Raw genomic sequence first — 9,912 nt, forward strand, 5'->3', positions numbered from 1 at the left:
TCATGAAAGGTCACACAGTGTGGGACAATTTATCTGAGGTGTCTGGAACAGAGAGGTCTATAGAGATGGATACAGATTAGTGACTGGGTCTGGGTGGGCGTCAGGGAGGAGCGGAGAAGACAGTGACGGCCAAGGAGCTCAGACTTATTTCAGTGATGATGAAAACGTTTTTAAAATTTGATAACTGTAGACATGGCAAACACTAGTACTCTTCTGCAATGGGGACGGCGAAGTTTAGAGTGCGTCATCGAAAAACCCAGTGGGTGTGTTAAGCCTTGGGCTTGCACAGTTTAAATGGGTGATTTGATAGTATAAAATTTTATATTTTTTTAAAGGCTACCCTGGTTGCCAGGGGGATGGAAACATGGAAGCCAGGCAGCCAGCAGAGCTGATGCCAGATGGGAGCGGCCAGCACACAAGGGAACATAGCCCTTACCCGCACACATCTTGCACAAGCTGACTTTTGCTTAGGAGTGATCTCTTCCATCCCAGGGTTTCTGAGCCCCAGCACCATGAACATCTGGGGCAGGGTCATTCTTTGCTGAGGTGCTGGGTGGGAGTGCGCCCTGGGCTGTTCAGCAGTGTCCCTAGATGCTAGAGCATCCTTCCTGATACTGTGACATTCCAAATCCTGACGCTGACGAAAAGCCACCCTGGAATGCAAAATGCTTCTCAGTCCAGCACCCTCTTCCTTCTCAGTCCAGCACCCTCTTCCTTGCTGGACTCTCGCAGAATCACTTGAGCCCCTCACCCTGCAGTCCCTGGTTTCCTATGAACTCCAGCTCAGGCCTAAGGATACTGTTTCCATTCTGTCTGTGCATTCCCTATAGAGATGGTAAGAACCCGGCATAGAGTATAGCACTTTGCGGTTACTGGGGAGCCATTATGTAGCCCGTGTGGGCCAGGGCATCACTTCTCACAGGGCTGTGGGATGGCTACTTTGTGGGCGAGCATACAGAGCCTGTCAGATACTGTTGGCATCAAGCATTTGTGTCCTCCTCCTGTAGCATTGCCCCATCTCCACACAGGAGTACAAGTGTGCTTCTGTCACCGACAAGAACACACATGCTGGTTTTGTGCAGGGACTGGTGAGAAAAGTCAGGGTAGGCAGGTTCCGTAAGCTCCATCTTCACGAGTGCCCAGGGAGGTGTGTACTCGCAAGTATGAGGCGCAGAATCATGCCTGCCAGTCTCAGGACTTCAGACTCATTTTTGAGTAGGAGAGTGACATTCTCAGATCGGTATTAGTCAGCTCATAATGAGATGAAGGGTGTATGAGAACTGGGGATGGGTGGGGGTTGGGGAGAAGATAGGGAACAAGATGGTGACCAACTCAATCTGGCAAATGCGTCTCCTAAAGACACTGTCTACAAAAGACCCCGAAGCCTCAGAGGTGGTGTGCCTAGACACAGAGCCACACATTTCATTCATAGAAACACCTGTTTCATTCGCTCCCTCCCTTCAACAAGACCATGGCCCTGGAAGCCACAGAGGTCTGTGTGCCAATTACTGAAGTATGTGCTCCTTGCCTGAAATCAGGAAATGCCAAGAAACAACCCACCCCCAGTCCTGCCACGCTGCGCAGACAGTGTTAACCTTCCTTTGACCCCTCCCCTCCTTTTTTTTTTTTTCTCTAAGCTTTTGTCCTGCCATGGATAGGGTGTTCCCATCCATTCAAAATGCTCTGTTTTTAGTAAAGACATGTCTGCTCCTATTGTAGGACTTTTAGACACGCTCTGATTTTTGGTGACTATCTTGGGGATTAAAATAGTCTGTGCTCTCATCCCATCATTTCATGTGCATGTACTTTTGTTTTAAAATATTTTTGGCAAAGAACATTTTTGGCCTGCCAAGACCCTTAGCCCATTACCAGGAATTTCCTTCCCAGGCATGAGTAAATCCTTCAGATTGCAGTTTGATCCTGCTTTTACTTTTTTGGGGTGTTGGTGGAGTGGGGCCACAGCTGGGTTTGTCTCCCATGGACATGACAGCTGGGAGGGCCTCCGGGTGTTCTGGCTGTAGTGTCTCTAAAAGCAGTGCTTGCCAGATTGAATCTGTCACCAGATTTTTGTCTTCTGTCTTGTCCCTCTAATTCTGCTGCAGCCTCCACCTCCCTGTCAGCTGGAGGATACAGATGAGTCAACGTGGAAGGTGCAGTTGGCCATTAGTCCAGGACAGAGGGAGCGTGCCTGCTTCAGAACCCAGGGAACTGACTAGGCTGAGGCAAAAGGACAGGGTGCCACAGGACAGAAAGGGGTCATCCTGTTACCAGCTTTCTGCGGGACACTGAGCAAGGACCTTCCTTCCTGACCCTTAGAAGCAATGCTTGGTGAAGGGACCCAACTCTCACTGACAGCCATCAGCCACCTCCAGTTAGTGTGTGGCTCCTCTCGCTGCACACGGAACCAGGAGGGAGGCATAGCCGATTGGGCATGCACGCTGGGTGCCAGGTCATGGGCTATGCGTTTCATGGTCATGTGTACGGCCAGGGCCAGCTTGGTACAAGCAGTATTACCCTGCAGTCAGAAAGATGAGAGGCCAAATTCCACAGCAGGGACTACTGGAAGTCACTTGCTGTGGAGAGCCTCAGTTTCTCCATCTGACAGTAGGGGTTAATGATACTGGTTTCCAGAAGTACTTTAGCCCAAGTTATACCCCAATGTGTCTAATGCCAGGCCCGCCCAGAAATGATATCCTCTTACTGTTTCCAATTCCCCTCATACACAGCTCAGCGTCAATTCTGTAGTCCTTGATAACCTTCTGGGAAAGCAAACATGCTCGCAGAGATTCATAACTCTCTCCTATAATGAAGAAAGCTGAGGTTAGGCTTTCTAGAAAAGCCTCTTGCCCGCTGTGTCTGAGGTGAGGGTTGGGGCGGGGCGCCCGGGACTCCTGCTACTTCCTCCGTCTTCCCTGGGTCCTGTTTCATGCTTAGCTACACATACGACCTCCAGACAAACGGCGCCAAGGCACCAAGGTGAGTGTATGGCGCTGACCTCTGGGGATGCCTCAGCTCAAGGTGCTGTACTTCTACTTCTCTGTGAGTATGAGAAGGGGAAACTGAGGTTTCTGGGCTCAAGGTCACAGTGTTGCTCAAGAAGCCAAAGCCAGAGTCAAAGCACTTCCCCACGTCCACTCTCAGAGAAGAGCAAGCAGATGCCCCAGGTGTCTGGGACAGCTCCCGGAGTCCCTCCCAGTCCGGCGCGGAGATCCCCTCGCTGCCTAGCGTGGGGCAGCCGCTCAGAAGGATGCGGGCAAGGCGACCTGTTCTTGAGAAACTAGACAGCCTCCTTCCGGTCGGCCCCACACTCTCCCCTGGTGCTTGGTGCGAAAGTCTCTCCAAGCCCCCCCCCACACACCAGGCGAGCAACGCCACCGCCCAGACACAGCGGTCAAAGCAAGCTCCGGGCGCAGGTCGATTTTCAGGGCACCCTGTTGGGCACCGGGCGTGGGAGGCTGCCCTGACCACCCTCGCATCCGCGGGTGAGGCTGCAAACCTAGCTCTTAATGCCTTTGGAGTGGCTATGACCCTTGAGGGTTACAGCGAGAAAAGCGAGGTAGAGGCGTCAGCTCAAGGTCAGGTGCCTCCGTGTGCAGCCCGGTCTGAGGTCGGACTGAGGGTCACAACGCGCCCCGGGGATTTTGGGGCGGGCAGCCAAAGCCGCCGCGCCACAGCCTGGTCTCCGCGCCAACACACCAGCGTCCCCATCCCGAGGCGAAGTCTCCGGGTGGCGGCGGCCACCTTACCTTACCTGGTGCTGCTGTGGTGCACGCCGCCGGCTGCACGGGTCGCCGAGGTCCGCGCGCTTGCACCGGCTGGGGCAGGGATGAAGCTGGTGGCCTGCGCCTAGCACCCACTTCCTCGTCCCCGCCCCCAGCTTGCTCCTCCTCGCTCTGAGAGCCGCTCCCTCCCTCAGCATTTTCTCCCACATTCATCCCCTCCCCCTTTCTGCCCCCTTTCTCCCTCCCGCGTCTTTCCTCCTTCTTCTCTCCTTTTCTCATATCTTTTCCTCCCTCTTCCTTCCTCCTTCCCTCTCTCCCCCTCCCTTTCTTTCTCTGGACACTTTCTCCCTCCCCTCGTTCCTTCCTTTTCTTCCTTTCACACCATCACCTGTCACCCCCCCCCCCCCCACACACACACCTACACCCACACACACAATGGCTTCCTCCTGCCCTAACCCTGGGCAGATCCCCGGCCTGAGACCCTGCCTACCTGTGTACATACTGGCGGTGAGAGAGCATGCCCAGCTATGGCCCACTCTGCCTTGAGAACACCACTAGGTCAGAAAGCAGGTGAACCTTGCCCCTCAGTTCCCAGGACCCAACCCCTCCAAGCTTGCAAAGTGTGAGAAGAACCAGTTTAGGGAGACAATCCTGGCAGATCCTGGGATCTGGAGAGGCAGAGGCCTGAGAACTGAGAATGGGCAGAGCTCAGAAAGAGCAGGGAGGGGGCTGGGGCTTTGGGTAGGACAGATAAAGCCTGTCCAGATAGACAGTCCCACCTCCTGGGTGTGGAGCCAATGCCACCTCAGGTGGCATGCCTGGCAGGAGGGCGTGTCTGAAATCAGTGCAGACCCAAAATTCTTGCTTTCCTTTTCCAAACGGATGCAAAAAACTCCCTCCACCTAGCACACTGCCCCCTAAGTACCCAGGGGCAGCTCCTCTGACCACCTGCCTCCCTATGTTAGGCTGCTGCCCCCGTGCCTGGCACTGCGCTGTGGCTATACTGTCTGTCCACTCTAATGAGGCCCTTGTGGTAAGCACTGGGTAAGTGTCTCCATTTGTAAGCCCATTTCCGCCTCTGTGACCCTAAGGGTCATGCGCACCCCAGGGAGTCTTGGATAAAGTCTTGGCCAGGGCAGTGAAAAGGATGCTGGGTAAACTTTGTGTACCTTCTGCCAAGTCCCTCTGTGCCAAACTAGCCCGTTCCCAAGGCGGTGTTCTGGGCTCTTCCCTCGCCATTCACAAAGCAGGCCAGGTCATTTCTAAGAAGTGGAAGTTGGGTTGCGTGTGTCTGCTCCCAGGCTTCCAACCCTGTCACACTCCTGCTCTAGTCACACTGAGATCTGGGCTCTTCCTGTCCCCCGTGGTCTGCAGACTTGCTTTCCACGGTGAGTGAGGTCACTGCCCACGCACACCCAGCGCTGCCCTCAGCAAGACTGGGATGGTCTGTAACTTGTGTTGTGTCCTAATGTGTTGGCGGAAATGTCTTTGGGGAGAACTTACCCGTGTCTCCCCCAGCTGCTGTAGGATGCCATTAGGGGAATGTTCCATCACCTGAATCCCCAGGAAACAGGCACTGTTAACAAGAGTCCAGCTTGTTGAAGAGCCTTACAATTTCTGAGGTCATCTGACCTTTAAAAAGTAGTCATTAGTTTTTATTTTCATATGTATGGATGTCTTACCTGTATGTATGACTTTGCATCATGTGTGTGCCTGGTGTCTGTGGAGACTGGAGGAGGGTAGTGGGTAGCCTGGAAGTGGAGTTACAGATGGTTGTGAGGCTCTGCATAGGTGGTAGGAATCAAACCCAGGTCCTCAGGTAGAGCAGCTCTTAGCTGCTGAGCCAATTCTTCAGACCAAGGTCATGTGATCTTATTGGCTGGTTGTGGTCCCTTCAGTACCTTTACTGAGTCGTAGGCACAGCCAGGCTGGTTCTGGCACTTGGTGACTGCTATGAATGGTTGCTTCAAAAGGATGTGGCAGTGTGGCCCAGGCACCTGTGCCGTGGGAGGTGGAGCGTGTACCCTGCTCTAGGAATCTGATTAAGGAGCTCTGAAGCGTGACTGTGCAGGTGCCTGAGATGACAGAGAGGCTGGAGGTGTTCAGCTGGCCTGGAGCTGTCAGGTGAACTCATGAGCATGCTCAGTCAACCTGCAGGAAGAACAGCTCCTTGTTTTAGGCAACTGTGCTGTGTTTTGTCACACAGCAAGGAACGGTGAGCTAGGCAGCTGGACGGGGTCACTTCCCGTCTCTGAGGCTCTTTCTTTGCTTGTGAAAGCAGCATCATTCTCATGTCTGCTGCAAAGAGCTTGGGTGAGGCCTAAACCAAGAGAATAAAGGGAAGAGAAAATCAGATGTGATGTTCAGACCTGTAATCCCAGCACTTGGGAGGCCAAGAGGATCAGGAATTCAAGGTTGTCCTTGGCTCCGTAGTACTTTCCAGGCCATCCTGAATGACATGAAACCCTGTCTCAAAAAAAAATAAGTAAATTAAAAGGATATATTAGATTTATTTATTTATTTAACAAATGTGTACTTACACCTGCTGGGCACTAATTCCATGCCAGGATACAGCAACAAGCAAGGTAGAAAAGGATTTACTACACCACCCAGAGACAGTTACAACAGGTAGTTCCAGAAAAGAGACTTAAAACAGGTAGTAGGGCTGGGAATATCTGGGTCAGCTGTGTTCACTGTCCCTGATGTGTGTGTGTGACATTAGACATGAGCTGGGCCCAATAAGAGAGAGTAAAATAGTATCTACACGGAAGAGCAGCATGCGTCTTGAGGTAGCGAGGCCATAGCGAGTGGATGCGAAGAAGGCTGACATGGGGTGAAGGACAGGGTGCTGGCGGGAGGTGGGTTTAATAAGGTGGCTGAGCTGGGCCACACTGCAGTGCAGCAGGCCCTGGAGGGTGGCGAAACTGCCTGAAGTCTGCTGCACTTCTCAACCTTCCACCCGGCTGCAACTTCTTCCATCTCTGAAGATCTCCAGCCCCATGCCAGATGGGGAGACCTTTGGAAGAGGCTAAGCCTGTCAGTACAGGCGTCCTTGCTAACTAGAACTACATCCTCCCTTTACAGGGGCCATGGAGGCTCAGTTCCCCTTGCTCTGAGTGTGTAAACATCATCTTCTTCCTGCAAAGGGTGCCGGAAGAACCTCCCATTCTAAGGAAACTCAAACCACTGTTGACAAAAATAGAAAGGGAAAAAAGTTTTCTTTTTCTCTTTGGAATGAGTCTGACTGCTAGAAATTGAGAGAGAGAGAGACAGAGAGAAAGAGAAAGAAAGAAGTTGGGGGAGAATTAAAAACCCAAGCACAACAATTAAAACATTGAATGGCGTGGTGTGGTGATAACACTCAATGGAACAGCCTGTGGAAAACTCCACAGAGAACCTCCTGGGTTCACCGCTGGCTCCTTCCGATGGCAGCCTGGGGTTTGTGTGGCACTCCTAAGAGGGTGGTTGAAAGTGGGCAGGGTTTGCTGTTTGTTATGCACAGAGAGTCTTGAGATGTGGTGAGGGTCTTGGCTCTGGGTGGCCCTGGAGTTGCTGGCTAGCTCCTAATCTTGCCATTTCCTGGCATTTCTAAGTGTGCACAGTGTTCAGTGCCGGTCCACAAGGCAGGAAGGAAAGCCGTGTGTAAAGTATTTGCCATTTTCTGAATATTGTGCTGGGTTCTTTGCATACAGCATTCTAGCTACTTCTCTTCAAAGTGCTGAAAGGTATTTTGTTCTTTCCTCCAGGCCTACAAATAGAGGCTACAAAGGTAATAGCGTCTCCCTACTTTTCATTTCTATAACTAGGGATTCATCCAAACACACCCCTACTGCTAGGCCATTTGCTGTCCTAGCCCACTGTCTCTCTCGGTGAGGAAGGCTGTGAGTGAACTCAGGGCAGTGAGTGATTTAGCCTGATGTGGAGAGGAGCCACGGGCGACTTTTTAGAGCAGGTCTGCTCATGAATTGGGTGAGAGGGATATTCCAGGAAACAGCTTGTGGAAGTGCTATGGTTCCAGTGCTGTTTGCCTTCCAAGACTTGGTCCTCACTGTGGTGATGTGAGAGGGTGGGACATTTAAGAGCTAAAAAGGTCTAGCGAGACAGCCTCAGGCCAGGCAGGAGCGGCTCTGAAGGGGTTCTGGGGTCTGCATCTCACCTCACTTCCTGTGGGTAATGCCATCTCTGTCGCTGACACACACCTTGCCCATGACTCATCTGCCTTGAGGGCTTCCCCAAAGCCAGGCACGTGAAGAACTGTGGACCAAGTCTTTTGTCCTTAATGTCCTAGCTCAAACTCTAGCATGCAAAGGTGTGTGTGTGTGTGTGTGTGTGTGTGTGTGTGATATACAAACACATCCAAGGACAAAGGGGAAGGGAGTGAGGGGGAGAGAGATACATAGACATACAGGTTGAGGGATATATATGTATTTATACATACACACACACATATATATACACACACACACATACAGGGAGAGAGGGAGAAGGGAGGGCTAGAGAATGCAGGGACAGTGGGATTGCTGAGAGAGGCTGAAGAGGCATGCTGGTCTTAAAATGCCTGTGCACTATGCTTGGAGCTTGTGCTGCATCCTGGTGGCCGAGAGAAGACACCTTTGAGAGATGGCGAGCAGGAGAAGGAACAGACTAACGCGTCTTTTGATCTCAAGGGGCAAAAATGTCCCGATGGCTCAAGAATTGGGGAGCATGTGAAAAGAGAGAGTGTCACGGGGCCTCAGAACCACCAAGCTTTGGACAACTTCTGTACCTCACCTCTCCATCCTCCAGCCATCCTCTTTCCCCCTTCAGAAGACACGTTCCTCTACTTCCCACTCCTCCAGAGCTTTCTCTTTCATGGCATCTCAGCTTGGGCTTCAGAGCCACATGGCTTCAATTCTAGTGTCTTAACTATTCAAAACCCGAGGACAGAGGACATTTCATTCTGAGAAATGAAACTCTTGAAACCTCAAGACCAAGGGAGGGAAGTGGCTCTGCTGACTGCCACCAGCCTGCCAGGAAGGCACCTGCAGTGCCATAGCCACATCAAGCAAGGGGGTGCCACAGGGGGGTGTGACCAGCCCAGGTTCAAAGTAAGGAACCGGCAGAATGTGCAGGTTGGTCACAGGGCCAAGGTGTTTGTGCAAACATTTCTTTGGCTGTTTCTGTGAGGGTCTTGGCAAGATGTGCAGTAAATCTTTTGGCCTCGAGGAAAGCATGTTGCCTTTCCCAATAGGTGTGGATCTAGCTAACAAGTTGAAAACCTCAGAGAGATGAAAAGGGCCCATGTCTAAGCAAGAAATTCTAGTGGCCAAAGAGCTGCAGCAGGAGTCTCTTGGGTTTCAGCCCATGACTTAGATTTTAGAGTTGCCAGCTGTGTAGACTAGGGGCCAAAGAGAAGGCTCGGTGGGTAGGAGCACTTTCTGATCTTCCAGAGGACCCGAGTTTGTTACCCAGTATGCACATCAGGTTGCTCACAACTACCTGTCATCCCAGTCCTGTCCCAGGTGATCTGATGCCCTCTTCTGGCCACTGTGGGCATCTCTATGCATGTGGCATACAGCCACACAGACACACGTGAACACACAAATAAGAGTTAAATGATAATGAGGAGGAGGAGGAATCTGTTTTTCCCTACTGTACACACATACACACAATGTAAATAAAAGTTAAATGATGATAATGATGAGAAATCTCTATTTCCACCTACTGTATACATGCTATATACACAGACACACATGCATGCACAGACACACAGAGACACACACATACAGACAAACACATATACATACACATACAGAGGAACACATGTACACATACAGATGCATAATGAGATTGTGAGAGATACAGAGACACAGAGACAAAAACAGAGAGAAATCAAGCACACAGATGCACAGAGATACACATAGAGAAATGCACACAGACATGGACACACACACGGATACACACACAGCTATACTTCCTCTTGGCTCCATCTCTCTGGAACTGTTAAACATATCTTAAATCAAGGAGAGGAGGGAGCGTTTAACACAGGTGGAGGAGGGATGCCTGCCCAGGCCTGCAGACTCACGCTCAGTAGCTTGGAATCAGGCAACGCCAGGTGTAGGAATTATCCCGGACCTCTGGGGGCCTGGCTGCCTTATCAGTAAGTCCAGCAAGGCAAAGAGCGCTGGGGATTTGGTCAGCAGATGAGCCC

General features: G+C 51.6%; 1 protein-coding gene across 2 annotated transcripts in view; it reads right to left on the reverse strand.

Moving 5' to 3' along the window:
• Hrh2 (histamine receptor H2) overlaps positions 1-3,805 on the reverse strand; it is a 41,645-nt gene extending 37,840 nt beyond the window's left edge. For both annotated transcript variants that reach the window (XR_008718855.1, XM_055595745.1), the window contains exon 1: positions 3,752-3,805. The gene's annotated coding sequence lies outside the window, so the exon portion shown is untranslated. The remainder of the gene's footprint in view (positions 1-3,751) is intronic.
• Between the last annotated feature and the right edge of the window lie 6,107 nt (positions 3,806-9,912).

Source organism: Psammomys obesus, unplaced genomic scaffold, assembly GCF_907164565.1.
Source record: "Psammomys obesus unplaced genomic scaffold, mPsaObe1.curated_primary_1811, whole genome shotgun sequence".
Lineage (NCBI taxonomy): Eukaryota > Metazoa > Chordata > Mammalia > Rodentia > Muridae > Psammomys > Psammomys obesus.